The following is a 15,000-nucleotide window of genomic DNA, read 5'->3' as shown; positions in this document are numbered from 1 at the left end:
TGTTGCCCCTCCTACTTCTGCTCTCTGTCTCATGTTGCCCCTCCCACTTCTGCTCTCTGTCTCATGTTGCCCCTCCTACTTCTGCTCTCTGTCTCATGTTGCCCCTCCTACTTCTGCTCTCTGTCTCATGTTGCCCCTCCTACTTCTGCTCTCTGTCTCATGTTGCCCCTCCCACTTCTGCTCTCTGTCTCATGTTGCCCCTCCCACTTCTGCTCTCTGTCTCATGTTGCCCCTCCCACTTCTGCTCTCTGTCTCATGTTGCCCCTCCTACTTCTGCTCTCTGTCTCATGTTGCCCCTCCTACTTCTGCTCTCTGTCTCATGTTGCCCCTCCCACTTCTGCTCTCTGTCTCATGTTGCCCCTCCCACTTCTGCTCTCTGTCTCATGTTGCCCCTCCCACTTCTGCTCTCTGTCTCATGTTGCCCCTCCTACTTCTGCTCTCTGTCTCATGTTGCCCCTCCCACTTCTGCTCTCTGTCTCATGTTGCCCCTCCTACTTCTGCTCTCTGTCTCATGTTGCCCCTCCTACTTCTGCTCTCTGTCTCATGTTGCCCCTCCCACTTCTGCTCTCTGTCTCATGTTGCCCCTCCCACTTCTGCTCTCTGTCTCATGTTGCCCCTCTCACTTCTGCTCTCTGTCTCATGTTGCCCCTCTCACTTCTGCTCTCTGTCTCATGTTGCCCCTCCCACTTCTGATCTCTGTCTCATGTTGCCCCTCCCACTTCTGCTCTCTGTCTCATGTTGCCCCTCTCACTTCTGCTCTCTGTCTCATGTTGCCTCTCTGTCTCATGTTGCCCCTCTCTCTTCAAATCAAATCAAATCAAATTTATTTATATAGCCCTTCGTACATCAGCTGATATCTCAAAGTGCTGTACAGAAACCCAGCCTAAAACCCCAAACAGCAAGCAATGCAGGTGTAGAAGCATGTAACTGCCCCTCCTACTTCTGCTCTCTGTCTCATGTTGCCCCTCCCACTTCTGCTCTCTGTCTCATGTTGCCCCTCCCTCTTCTGCTCTCTGTCTCATGTTGCCCCTCCTACTTCTGCTCTCTGTCTCATGTTGCCCCTCTCTCTTCTGCTCTCTGTCTCATGTTGCCCCTCTCTCTTCTCCTGTGTCTCATGTTGCCCCTCTCACTTCTCCTCTCTGTCTCATGTTGCCCCTCTCTCTTCTGCTCTCTATCTCATGTTGCCCCTCTCTCTTCTCCTCTCTGTCTCATGTTGCCCCTCCCACTTCTGCTCTCTGTCTCATGTTGCCCCTCTCACTTCTGCTCTCTGTCTCATGTTGCCCCTCTCTCTTCTGCTCTCTGTCTCATGTTGCCCCTCTCACTTCTCCTCTCTGTCTCATGTTGCCCCTCTCACTTCTGCTCTCTGTCTCATGTTGCCCCTCTCTCTTCTGCTCTCTGTCTCATGTTGCCCCTCTCTCTTCTGCTCTCTGTCTCATGTTGCCCTTCTCTCTTCTCCTCTCTGTCTCATGTTGCCCCTCTCACTTCTCCTCTCTGTCTCATGTTGCCCCTCTCACTTCTCCTCTCTGTCTCATGTTGCCCCTCTCTCTTCTGCTCTCTGTCTCATGTTGCCCCTCTCACTTCTCTCTGTCTCATGTTGCCCCTCTCTCTTCTGCTCTCTGTCTCATGTTGCCCCTCTCACTTCTCCTCTCTGTCTCATGTTGCCCCTCTCTCTTCTGCTCTCTGTCTCATGTTGCCCCTCTCTCTTCTGCTCTCTATCTCATGTTGCCCCTCTCACTTCTCCTCTCTGTCTCATGTTGCCCCTCTCTCTTCTCCTCTCTGTCTCATGTTGCCCCTCTCTCTTCTCCTCTCTGTCTCATGTTGCCCCTCTCTCTTCTGCTCTCTGTCTCATGTTGCCCCTCTCACTTCTCCTCTCTGTCTCATGTTGCGCCTCTCTCTTCTGCTCTCTGTCTCATGTTGCCCCTCTCTCTTCTCCTCTCACGTCTGGCTGGTGAGAGGTAGGTGGGCTTGGAATCTAGAGGGGATTCAGACACTTACACACAGAAGATAAACAGGAACACGGGGCCGGACTAGACACTCTCTCTCCACTCCCCTAACCTCTTTATTTGACCTCTGCTTTCTCCTCTTATTACTCACTAAGTCTTTCCTTCTCTGGACTGCATGTCTTGTTCTCTCTTTCCCTTCTGTGAGACTATATGTTAAGATCTGCCCACTAGCGTCTCTATCTATGAGTGCGTCCTGTCAGGCTGTTTCCCCGCCTGGTACGGCAACTGCACCACACGCAACCGTAAGGCTCTCCAGAGGGTAGTGAGGTCTGCCCAACGCATCCTCGGGGGCAAACTCTCCGCCCTCCAGGACACCTACACCACCCGATGTCACAGGAAGGCCATAAGATCATCAAGGACATCAACCACCTGAGCCACGGCCTGTTCACCCCGCTATCATCCAGAAGGCGAGGTCAGTACAGGTGCATCAAAGCGGGGACCGAGGGACTGAAAAACAGCTTCTATCTCAAGGCCATCAGACTGTTAAATAGCCATCACTAGCACATTAGAGGCTGCTGCCCTATATACATAGACTTGAAATCACTGGCCACTTTAATAAATGGATCACTACTCGCTTTAATAATGATGTTGACATATTTTGCATTACTCATCTCGTATGTATATACTGTATTCTGTCCTATTTTACTGTATCTTAGTCTATGCCGCTCTGACATTGCTCATCCAAATATTGATATACTCTTTAATTCCCTTCCTTCACATTAGATTGTGTGTATTGTTAGATATTACTGCACTGTTGGAGCTATTGACACAAGCATTTCGCTACATCCGCAATAACATCTGTATGTGACAAATACAATTTGATTGGATTTTTTTTGGTCTTCCTTTTGGTGCCTAATAAACACGGCCACAATCTAATGTAAAGGAAGGGAATTAAGAACATATAAATATTAACATGCCTATTAATGATCAGCCTTCTGGACAGAAATAAGTTCATCGCGATGTACAGTATTTAGAGAGAGAGACAGAGCGAGAGAAGGAGAGAGCGAGAGAAGGAGAGAGCGAGAGAAGGAGAGAGCGAGAGAAGGAGAGAGCGAGAGAAGGAGAGAGCGAGAGAAGGAGAGAGCGAGAGTAGGAGAGAGCGAGAGAAGGAGAGAGCGAGAGAAGGAGAGAGCGAGAGAAGGAGAGAGCGAGAGAAGGAGAGAGCGAGAGAAGGAGAGAGCGAGAGAAGGAGAGAGCGAGAGAAGGAGAGAGCGAGAGAAGGAGAGAGAGAGAAGGAGAGAGAGAGAGAAGGAGAGAGGAGAGGAGAAGGAGAGAGCGAGAGAAGGAGAGAGCGAGAGAAGGAGAGAGCGAGAGAAGGAGAGAGCGAGAGAAGGAGAGAGGAGAGAGCGAGAGAAGGAGAGAGAAGGAGAGAGCGAGAGAAGGAGAGAGAGAGAGAAGGAGAGAGAGAAGAGAGAAGGAGAGAGCGAGAGAAGGAGAGAGCGAGAGAAGGAGAGAGCGAGAGAAGGAGAGAGCGAGAGAAGGAGAGAGCGAGAGAAGGAGAGAGCGAGAGAAGGAGAGAGTGAGAGAATACAAGAAAGACAAGAAGAATGAAATGAAATGAGAGGGAGAAAAGAGAAGAAGACAAAGATTTGGAGAGGATGGAGAACAGGGTTACATTAAACATTAAACACATTCAGCAGTTCATCAGGCAGAACTGTGCATATACTATCTGGCCTAAGAGAGAGCCAGAGGGAAAAGATAGCGAGATAGGGACTCACCCCAGAGACAAAGTCAACATCAGCCTGAGAGAGAGACTCACCCCAGGACAAAGTCACATCACCCCAGAGACAAAGTCAACATCAGCCTGAGAGAGAGGGACTCACCCCAGAGACAAAGTCAACATCAGCCTGACTCACCCCAGAGACAAAGTCAACATCAGCCTGAGAGAGAGAGGGACTCACCCCAGAGACAAAGTCAGCCTGACATCAGCCTGAGAGAGAGGGACTCACCCCAGAGACAAAGTCAACATCAGCCTGAGAGAGAGGGACTCACCCCAGAGACAAAGTCAACATCAGCCTGAGAGAGAGGGACTCACCCCAGAGACAAAGTCAACATCAGCCTGAGAGAGAGGGACTCACCCCAGAGACAAAGTCAACATCAGCCTGAGAGAGGGGACTCACCCCAGAGACAAAGTCAACATCAGCCTGAGAGACTCACCCCAGAGAGGGACTCACCCCAGAGACAAAGTCAACATCAGCCTGAGAGAGATACTCACCCCAGGGACTCACCCCAGAGACAAAGTCAACATCAGCCTGAGAGAGAGAGAGGACTCACCCCAGAGACAAAGTCAACATCAGCCTGAGAGAGAGAGGGACTCACCCCAAAGAGCCTGACAAAGTCAACATCAGCCTGAGAGAGAGAGGGACTCACCCCAGAGACAAAGTCAACATCAGCCTGAGAGAGAGAGGGACTCACCCCAGAGACAAAGTCAACATCAGCCTGAGAGAGAGAGGGACTCACCCCAGAGACAAAGTCAACATCAGCCTGAGAGAGTACAGAGATGCTACTAGCCTACCTGTATTTGGGGTTGGAGGGGAGGTAGAGGTTCACCGCCTGGTAAAATAAACACAGTTGTGGGCGGCGCTTGACCACCAATGGAACACAACGGACAAAAACGTGTAACACTCTTTCGAATCTCATTCCAAGTCCAACACACCCCCCAAACCAGAACGCCGTATTTTCAAACATTCCTACAAGTATATGAAACATTTCACAGCTTTATATAATTTTACAAGTACTTTACATACAGTATATATATCCATCTTTTCATATTTGACAGTACATATACATACAAATTCACAGCTGAAGATCTAGTTTACTTTGATTCTATACAATAAATACCTGCTCTGGTGTTAGGCATTTCTTTACAAACTTACAGTAAGATTGAAACAGTGTGAGTGCAAGAGATAAGAACCAAGTCAACAGAGCTAGAAACGGAACACTTTTCCGTTAGTTGTTAATAATGCTGTGTTCGTAACCAAGTGGGAGGTGGGAATTTACCAGTTGTGAAGTTGTTGAATACTAGTTGGATGCATTCGCGTGTCTTTGAACTCGTTGAGAAACACCATTTGGTTAATGGCCAACAAGCTGCATCAACCATAAACTAAAAGTACAGCTATCAAGCTTGTAAACAAATTATAGCTTTCAAAAAAACATATTAATATATTATTTATATTAAAAAATATGTTTTGTTGTTTGCATTTAACTGCTGAAAAGTGCTGTTACTGAGGTCATTTCCTTAGTATTTTGATGTCAGAGGTCAGCATGTGAGAGAAGTGGGAGCTGGATGCTATACTACTTATCTGCTAGTAATTACCAGTTGGGGGTGGTTCAAGTGGATTTTTCCCGGGTCGTATGTGGTAAATTCCCACTTGGTTATGAACTCTGCATAACACACAGAGTTCATACTATATCCATCCCCTTCCACGTCCATATGATATAATTGGATGGCCAAGCTGTCCATCTTCTCTTTCGGCCAATGACAGGCAGATAATGTCTGTTACGATTACAGGATGCCCAATGACCTTTACCAATGGTGGAACCTTGGGGAGAAGCTCACACGAGAGACCAGCCCTGTCTCAGTAAATAGATGATTGATGGGTGACATCATCACTATAACACCAATGTATATGCAGTAACAGTTGAAAAGAGAAACTGAAGTTGCCAAAATAAATAAATACAAATCTAGAAAGTTAGTGGGATGTCTTGTAATAGAAAATAATTGTTTTTTACCTACAGAGACAGATGTAAAGCAGGCCTGGTGTATAGAAACACTCTCCTAGATGCTGTGGTGTACGGGAACACTCTCCTAAATGCTGTGGTGTACAGGAACACTCTCCTAAATGCTGTGGTGTACGGGAACACTCTCCTAAATGCTGTGGTGTACAGGAACACTCTCCTAAATGCTGTGGTGTATAGGAACACTCTCCTAGATGCTGTGGTGTACAGGAACACTCTCCTAAATGCTGTGGTGTACAGGAACACTCTCCTAAATGCTGTGGTGTATGGAACACTCTCCTAAATGCTGTGGTGTATGGGAACACTCTCCTAAATGCTGTGGTGTATGGGAACACTCTCCTAGATGCTGTGGTGTATGGGAACACTCTCCTAAATGCTGTGGTGTACAGGAACACTCTCCTAGATGCTGTGGTGTACGGGAACACTCTCCTAAATGCTGTGGTGTACAGGAACACTCTCCTAAATGCTGTGGTGTATAGGAACACTCTCCTTAACTCTGTGGTGTATAGGAACACTCTCCTAAATGCTGTGGTGTATAGGAACACTCTCCTTAACTCTGTGGTGTATAGGAACACTCTCCTAGATGCTGTGGTGTACAGGAACACTCTCCTAGATGCTGTGGTGTATGGGAACACTCTCCTAAATGCTGTGGTGTATAGGAACACTCTCCTAGATGCTGTGGTGTATGGGAACACTCTCCTAGATGCTGTGGTGTATGGGAACACTCTCCTAGATGCTGTGGTGTATGGGAACACTCTCCTAGATGCTGTGGTGTATGGGAACACTCTCCTAGATGCTGTGGTGTATGGGAACACTCTCCTAGATGCTGTGGTGTATGGGAACACTCTCCTAAATGCTGTGGTGTATAGGAACACTCTCCTTAACTCTGTGGTGTATAGGAACACTCTCCTAGATGCTGTGGTGTATAGGAACACTCTCCTTAACTCTGTGGTGTATAGAAACACTCTCCTAGATGCTGTGGTGTACGGGAACACTCTCCTAAATGCTGTGGTGTATAGGAACACTCTCCTAAATGCTGTGGTGTATAGGAACACTCTCCTTAACTCTGTGGTGTACGGGAACACTCTCCTTAACTCTGTGGTGTATGGGAACACTCTCCTTAACTCTGTGGTGTATAGGAACACTCTCCTAAATGCTGTGGTGTATGGGAACACTCTCCTAGATGCTGTGGTGTATGGGAACACTCTCCTAGATGCTGTGGTGTATGGGAACACTCTCCTAGATGCTGTGGTGTATGGGAACACTCTCCTAGATGCTGTGGTGTATAGGAACACTCTCCTAGATGCTGTGGTGTATAGGAACACTCTCCTAAATGCTGTGGTGTATAGGAACACTCTCCTAAATGCTGTGGTGTATAGGAACACTCTCCTTAACTCTGTGGTGTATAGGAACACTCTCCTTAACTCTGTGGTGTATGGGAACACTCTCCTTAACTCTGTGGTGTATAGGAACACTCTCCTAAATGCTGTGGTGTATAGGAACACTCTCCTAAATGCTGTGGTGTATAGGAACACTCTCCTAGATGCTGTGGTGTATGGGAACACTCTCCTAGATGCTGTGGTGTATGGGAACACTCTCCTAGATGCTGTGGTGTATGGGAACACTCTCCTAGATGCTGTGGTGTATAGGGAACACTCTCCTAGATGCTGTGGTGTATAGGAACACTCTCCTAGATGCTGTGGTGTATGGGAACACTCTCCTAGATGCTGTGGTGTATAGGAACACTCTCCTAGATGCTGTGGTGTATAGGAACACTCTCCTAGATGCTGTGGTGTATAGGAACACTCTCCTAGATGCTGTGGTGTATAGGAACACTCTCCTAAATGCTGTGGTGTATGGGAACACTCTCCTAAATGCTGTGGTGTATAGGAACACTCTCCTAGATGCTGTGGTGTATAGGGAACACTCTCCTAGATGCTGTGGTGTATAGGAACACTCTCCTAGATGCTGTGGTGTATAGGAACACTCTCCTAACTCTGTGGTGTATAGGAACACTCTCCTTAACTCTGTGGTGTATAGGAACAGTCTCCTTAGATGCTGTGGTGTATAGGAACAGTCTCCTAGATGCTGTGGTGTATGGGAACACTCTCCTAGATGCTGTGGTGTATAGGAACAGTCTCCTAGATGCTGTGGTGTATAGGAACACTCTCCTAGATGCTGTGGTGTATAGGAACAGTCTCCTAGATGCTGTGGTGTATGGGAACACTCTCCTAGATGCTGTGGTGTATAGGAACAGTCTCCTAACTGCTGTGGTGTATAGGAACACTCTCCTAAATGCTGTGGTGTATAGGAACACTCTCCTAGATGCTGTGGTGTATAGGAACACTCTCCTAGATGCTGTGGTGTATAGGAACAGTCTCCTAACTGCTGTGGTGTATAGGAACACTCTCCTAGATGCTGTGGTGTATAGGAACACTCTCCTAGATGCTGTGGTGTATAGGAACACTCTCCTAAACTCTGTGGTGTAGAGGAACACTCTCCTAAATGCTGTGGTGTATGGGAACATATATTCCTGACAGTTCACCTCACCCTAGTCTCTACCACACCCTGTTAACTAGCAGGCTCTGTGACTCTAGTACCTCACCCTACTCTCTAAACATAGGGATGGCACTTGTAGACAGGTCATGTCAAATCCATGTGCTCTCATCACAGGTTAGGTCAGGGTGTTGGGCTCTGGGAGTCAGACTCATGTGTTCTCATCACAGGTTAGGTCAGGGTGTTGGGCTCTGGGAGTCAGACTCATGTGTTCTCATCACAGGTTAGGTCAGGGTGTTGGGCTCTGGGAGTCAGACTCATGTGTTCTCATCACAGGTTAGGTCAGGGTGTTGGGCTCTGGGAGTCAGTCTCATGCTTGTAGCCAGTAGTGTATAAAAGTATAGAACATACTTGTAGGGCCTAGACTGTGCTGATACTGGTACAGTAAACTGACAAGTGTGTGTGTGTGTGTGTGTGTGTGTGTGTGTGTGTGTGTGTGTGTGTGTGTGTGTGTGTGTGTGTGTGTGTGTGTGTGTGTGTGTGTGTGTGTGTGTGTGTGTGTGTGTGTGTGTGTGTGTGTGTGTGTGTGTGTGTGTGTGTGCGTGTGTTATAAAAGCAACAGTGGAGGTGTGTGGTGTTGTGTCACACTCCACTACATTGATGCATACAGTGAAAGTCTCTGATTGGTCCCTCATCAGTCATGTGCCTGCTACAGGCCCTCTCATTGGCCCAGAGGACCAGGAAGCAGGAAATTATGCATTTGCAGAAGGGCAACTTATATGTTGATTCTCATCTCCCTCTCTTCCACCGGGCGAGTCTCCTCTTCAAACTCCATCTCGAGAAGCTCTCCTCAACCTATCCTCTCTCCCCCTCTCCTCTATCAATCCTCTCTCTCCTCTATCTATCCTCTCTCCCCCTCTCTCCCCCTCTCCTCTACCCATCCTCTCTCCCCCTCTCCTCTACCTATCCTCTCTCCCCCTCTCTTCTACCCATCCTCTCTCCCCCTCTTCCTCTCTCCTCTACCCATCCTCTCTCCCCCTCTCCTCTATCAATCCTCTCTCTCCTCTATCTATCCTCTCTCCTCTACCCATCCTCTCTCCCCCTCTCTCTACCCATCCTCTCTCCCCCTCTTCCTCTCTCCTCTACCCATCCTCTTCCCCTCTCCTCTATCTATCCTATCTCCCCCTCTCCTCTATCTATCCTCTCTCTTCCTCTCTCCTCTATCCATCCTCTCTCCCCTCTCTCCTCTACCTATTCTCTCTCCCCCTCTCCTCTACCTATTCTCTCTCCCCCTCTCCTCTATCTATCCTCTCTCCCCCTCTCCTCTATCTATCCTCTCTTCCCCTCTCCTCTACCTATCCTCTCTCCCCCTCTCCTCTACCTATCCTCTCTCCCCCTCTCCTCTACCTATCCTCTCGCCATCTCCTCTTCCTATCATCTCTCCCCCTCTCCTCCCCATCTCCTCTTCCTATCATCTCTCCCCCTCTCTTCTCCTTCTCTCCTCATCTCCTCTACCTATCCTCTCTCCCCTGTCCTTCTCTCCTCCTTCCTCATCCCCTCATCATCTCCCCTCCTCTACAGGGCGTGTCTCATCCTTCAGTTTGACAAAGTCCTTGGCCACCTCGTCGGCCGCCCGCTGAGACAGGATACGCATCACCGTCACGCCCGTCTCGTCCTTCTGGATGGTTCTACCCAGTGGGCACCAGCACACGCATGACTTCCTGTCAGCTACATCCCTCAGCTGGACCACGGCCACGCCCACGACACGGTTGGCCCGGCCAAAACAGTAGTCCTTCACCGTCACCTGCAGCTCATAGCAGTCTGGAGACTCCTTACCCAGGATACTGTTGGAGGGGTGAGGGGTGGGAAAGGTAGGGATTAGAGAGAAGGAGGGTGGGGGAGGGAGGGAGAGAGAGAGAAGGAGGGTGGGAGAGAGAGGGAGAGGGAGAGATGGTAGAGGTAGAATGGGTTTTGTAGATTGGTTTATCCAAAAATGGAGAATGTATTGTTTGCTGTTCGGTAGGAAATCTGAGGGAAGCTCTACGAAACTGAACTGTGACCTAAAGACTTTCAGTGGGAACTCGGTGGTGTAAAGAACTCACAATTGGAAGGTCTCGTTGTACTTGGCTGTCCAGCTGTTGTTCTTTGACTTGGTGGTGAACTTCCTCTTCTGGGCAGTGAGGAGTGGACCAATCATATTGACCTCCACAAAGGGACGGAACATCCCTGATGTCTGCCACTTCATATCATTCACTGCTATCACTGGAGGAGAGAGAGAGAGAGAAGAAGAGAAGGGGGGGGTAGAATGAGAGCGAGAGAAGGCAGAGCAGAATTAGGAAGATACAAGCTAATTATCAACATCCAGAAAAGATACGTTAAAAAAGGAAGCGATTCCCAAAACTTCCATAACAAAGCCATCACCTACAGAGAGATGAACCTGGAGAAGAGTCCCCTAAGCAAGCTGGTCCTGGGGCTCTGTTCACAAACACAAACACACACTACAGAGCCCCAGGACAGCAACACAATTAGACCCAACCAAATCATGAGACAAAGATAATTACTTGGAAAGAATAAAATAAAAAAAACAGGGCAAACTAGAATGCTATTTGACCCTAAACAGAGAGTACACAGCGGCAGAATACCTGACCACTGTGACTGACCCAGAGAGAGAGAGAGAGAGAGAGAGAGAGAGAGAGAGAGAGAGAGAGAGAGTGAGAGACACAGAGTGTGAGAGACAGAGAGAGAGAGACAGAGTGTGAGAGACAGAGAGAGAGAGACAGAGAGAGAGACAGAGAAAGTGTGAGCGACAGAGAGAGAGAGAGAGACAGAGAGTGTGAGAGAGACAGAGAGCGAGAGTGTGAGAGACAGAGAGTGTGAGAGACAGAGAGTGTGAGAGACAGATAGAGGAGATGGACCCACTGGTTGCCCTCTAGGTTACAGAGAGCTGGTAGTCCCATCCACCAAACTACCAGGTGTGAAACAGGGAAGGGACTCAGGGGGTATGCTAATTTGGTATAGAGCAGACCTAACTCACTCCATTAAATTAATCAAAACAGGAACATTCTACATTTGGCTAGAAATTCAAAAAGAAATTATCCTAACAGAGAAAAATGTCCTCCTGTGTGCTACCTATATCCCCCACTAGAATCCCCATATTTTAATGAAGACAGCTTCTCCATCCTAGAGGGGGAAATCAATCATTTCAGGCCCAGGGACATGTACTAGTCTGTGGCGACCTAAATGCCAGAACCGGACAAGAACCTGACACCCTCAGCACACAGGGGGACAAACACCTGCCTGGAGGTGACAGCATTCCCTCCCACATATGCCCCCTAGGCACAACTATGACAACATAACCAACAAAAACGGGTCACAACTCCTGCAGCTCTGTCGCACGCTGGGTATGTACATAGTCAACGGTAGGCTTCGAGGGGACTCCTATGGTAGGTACACCTATAGCTCATCTCTTGGCAGTAGTACTGTAGACTACTTTATCACTGACCTCAACCCAGAGTCTCTCAGAGCGTTCACAGTCAGGCCACTGACACCCCTATCAGACCACAGCAAAATCACAGTCTACTTAAACAGAGCAATACTCAATCATGAGGCATCAAAGCCAAAGGAACTGAGTAACATTAAGAAATGCTATAGATGGAAGGAATGCAGTTTGGAAACCTACCAAAAAACAATTAGGCAACAACAAATTCAATCCCTTTTAGACAATTTCCTGGGTAAAACGTTCCACTGTAATAGTGAAGGTGTAAACTTGGCAGTAGAAAATCTTAACAGTATATTTGACCTCTCAGCTTCCCTATCAAATATAAAAATCTCAAATAGAAAACCGAAGAAAATTAACAAGAATGACAAATGGTTTGATGAAGAATGCAAAAATCTAAGAAAGAAATTGAGAAACCTGTCCAACCAAAAACATAGAGACCCGGAAAACCTGAGTCTACGCCTTCACTATGGTGAATCACTAAAACAATACATAAATACACTACGGAAAAAGAAGAAACAGCATGTCAGAAATCAGCTCAATGCAATTGAAGAATCCATAGACTCTAACCACTTCTGGGAAAATTGGAAAACACTAAACAAACAACAACACGAAGAATTATCTATCCAAAATGGAGATGTATGGGTAAACCACTTCTCCAATCTTTTTGGCTCTATAACAAAGAATAAAGAGCAAAAACATATACATGATCAAATACAGATCTTAGAATCAACTATTAAAGACTACCAGAACCCACTGGATTCTCCAATTACATTGAAAGAGTTACAGGACAAAATAAAAACCCTCCAACCCAAAAAGGCCTGTGGTGTTGATGGTATCCTCAATGAAATGATCAAATATACAGACAACAAATTCCAATTGGCTATACTAAAACTCTTTAACATCATACTTAGCTCTGGCATCTTCCCCAATATTTGGAACCAAGGACTGATCACCCCAATCCACAAAAGTGGAGACAAATTTGACCCCAATAACTACAGTGGAATATGTGTCAACAGTAACCTTGGGAAAATCCTCTGCATTATTATTAACAGCAGACTCGTACATTTCCTCAATGAAAACAATGTACTGAGCAAATGTCAAATTGGCTTTTTACCAAATTACCGTACAACAGACCATGTATTCACCCTGCACACCCTAATTGACAACCAAACAAACCAAAACAAAGGCAAAGTCTTCTCATGCTTTGTTGATTTCAAAAAAGCCTTCGACTCAATCTGGCATGAGGGTCTGCTATACAAACTGATGGAAAGTGGTGTTGGGGGTAAAACATACGACATTATAAAATCCATGTACACAAACAACAAGTGTGCGGTTAAAATTGGCAAAAACACACACATTTCTTCACACAGGGTCGTGGGGTTAGACAGGGATGCAGCTTAAGCCCCACCCTCTTCAACATATATATCAACGAATTGGCGCGGGCACTAGAAGAGTCTGCAGCACCCGGCCTCCCCTGCTAGAATCCGAAGTCAAATGTCTGCTGTTTGCTGATGATCTGGTGCTTCTGTCACCAACCAAGGAGGGCCTACAGCAGCACCTAGATCTTATGCACAGATTCTGTCAGACCTGGGCCCTGACAGTAAATCTCAGTAAGACCAAAATCATGGTGTTCCAAAAAAGGTCCAGTCACCAGGACCACAAATACAAATTCCATCTAGACACTGTTGCCCTAGAGCACACAAAAACTATACATACCTTGGCCTAAACATCAGCACCACAGGTAACTTCCACAAAGCTGTGAACGATCTGAGAGACAAGGCAAGAAGGGCATTCTATGCCATCAAAAGAAACATAAATTTCAACATACCAATTAGGATTTGGCTAAAAATACTTGAATCAGTCATAGAACCCATTGCCCTTTATGGTTGTGAGGTCTGGGGTCCGCTCACCAACCAAGACTTCACAAAATGGGACAAACACCAAATTGAGACTCTGCACGCAGAATTCTGCAAAAATATCCTCCGTGTACAACGTAGAACACCAAATAATGCATGCAGAGCAGAATTAGGCCGATACCCACTAATTATCAAAATCCAGAAAAGAGCTGTTAAATTCTACAACCACCTAAAAGGAAGCGATTCACAAACCTTCCACAACAAAGCCATCACCTACAGAGAGATGAACCTGGAGAAGAGTCCCTAAGCAAGCTGGTCCTGGGGCTCTGTTCACAAACACAAACACACACTACAGAGCCCCAGGACAGCAGCACAATTAGACCCAACCAAATCATGAGAAAACAAAAAGATAACTACTTAACACATTGGAAAGAATTAACAAAAAAACAGAGCAAACTAGAATGCTATTTGGCCCTACACAGAGAGTACACAGCGGCAGAATACCTGACCACTGTGACTGACCCAAAATTAAGGAAAGCCTTGACTATGTACAGACTCAGTGAGCATAGCCTTGCTATTGAGAAAGGCCGCCGCAGGCAGACATGGCTCTCAAGAGATGACAGGCTATGTGCTCACTGCCCACAAAATGAGGTGGAAACTGAGCTGCACTTCCTAACCTCCTGCCCAATGTATGACCATATTAGAGAGACATATTTCCCTCAGATTACACAGATCCACAAAGAATTCGAAAACAAATCCAATTTGGAAAAACTCCCATATCTACTGGGTGAAATTCCACAGTGTGCCATCACAGCAGCAAGATTTGTGACTTGTTGCCACGAGAAAAGGGCAACCAGTGAAGAACAAACACCATTGTAAATACACCCATATTTATGCTTATTTATTTTATCTTGTGTCCTTTAACCATTTGTACATTGTTAAAACACTGTATATATATATAATATGACATTTGTAACGTCTTTACTGTCTTGAAACTTCTGTATGTGTAATGTTTACTGTTAATTTTTGTTGTTTTTCACTTTATATATTCACTTTGTATGTTGTCTACCTCACTTGCTTTGGCAATGTTAACACATGTTTCCCATGCCAATAAAGCCCTTGAATTGAATTGAATTGAGAGTGTGAGAGACAGAGAGAGAGAGACAGAGAGTGTGAGAGACAGAGAGAGTGTGAGAGACAGAGAGAGAGAGACAGAGAGTGTGAGAGACAGAGAGAGTGTGAGAGACAGAGAGAGAGAGAGTGTGAAATAACGAGAAATAAAGGGAATGGGTGTAAGGGAGCAGTAGACTGAATGTTGGGGGGGAGTTCAGAGATTGATTGAAAGGACAGAACAGGACAGGATAGGACAGATTTGGACAGGACAGGATAGGACAGATTTGGACAGGAC

At 46.7% G+C, this 15,000-nt stretch overlaps 1 pseudogene; it reads right to left on the bottom strand.

The window, feature by feature from the left end:
• Positions 1-9,749: 9,749 nt before the first annotated feature.
• Positions 9,750-15,000, bottom strand: part of LOC121846407 — a 78,439-nt pseudogene continuing 73,188 nt past the window's right edge.

Source organism: Oncorhynchus tshawytscha, linkage group LG04, assembly GCF_018296145.1.
Source record: "Oncorhynchus tshawytscha isolate Ot180627B linkage group LG04, Otsh_v2.0, whole genome shotgun sequence".
In the NCBI taxonomy this organism is placed as follows: domain Eukaryota; kingdom Metazoa; phylum Chordata; class Actinopteri; order Salmoniformes; family Salmonidae; genus Oncorhynchus; species Oncorhynchus tshawytscha.
The sequence above is the reverse complement of the archived record's forward strand: the minus strand, read 5'-3'. Positions and strand labels throughout refer to the sequence as shown.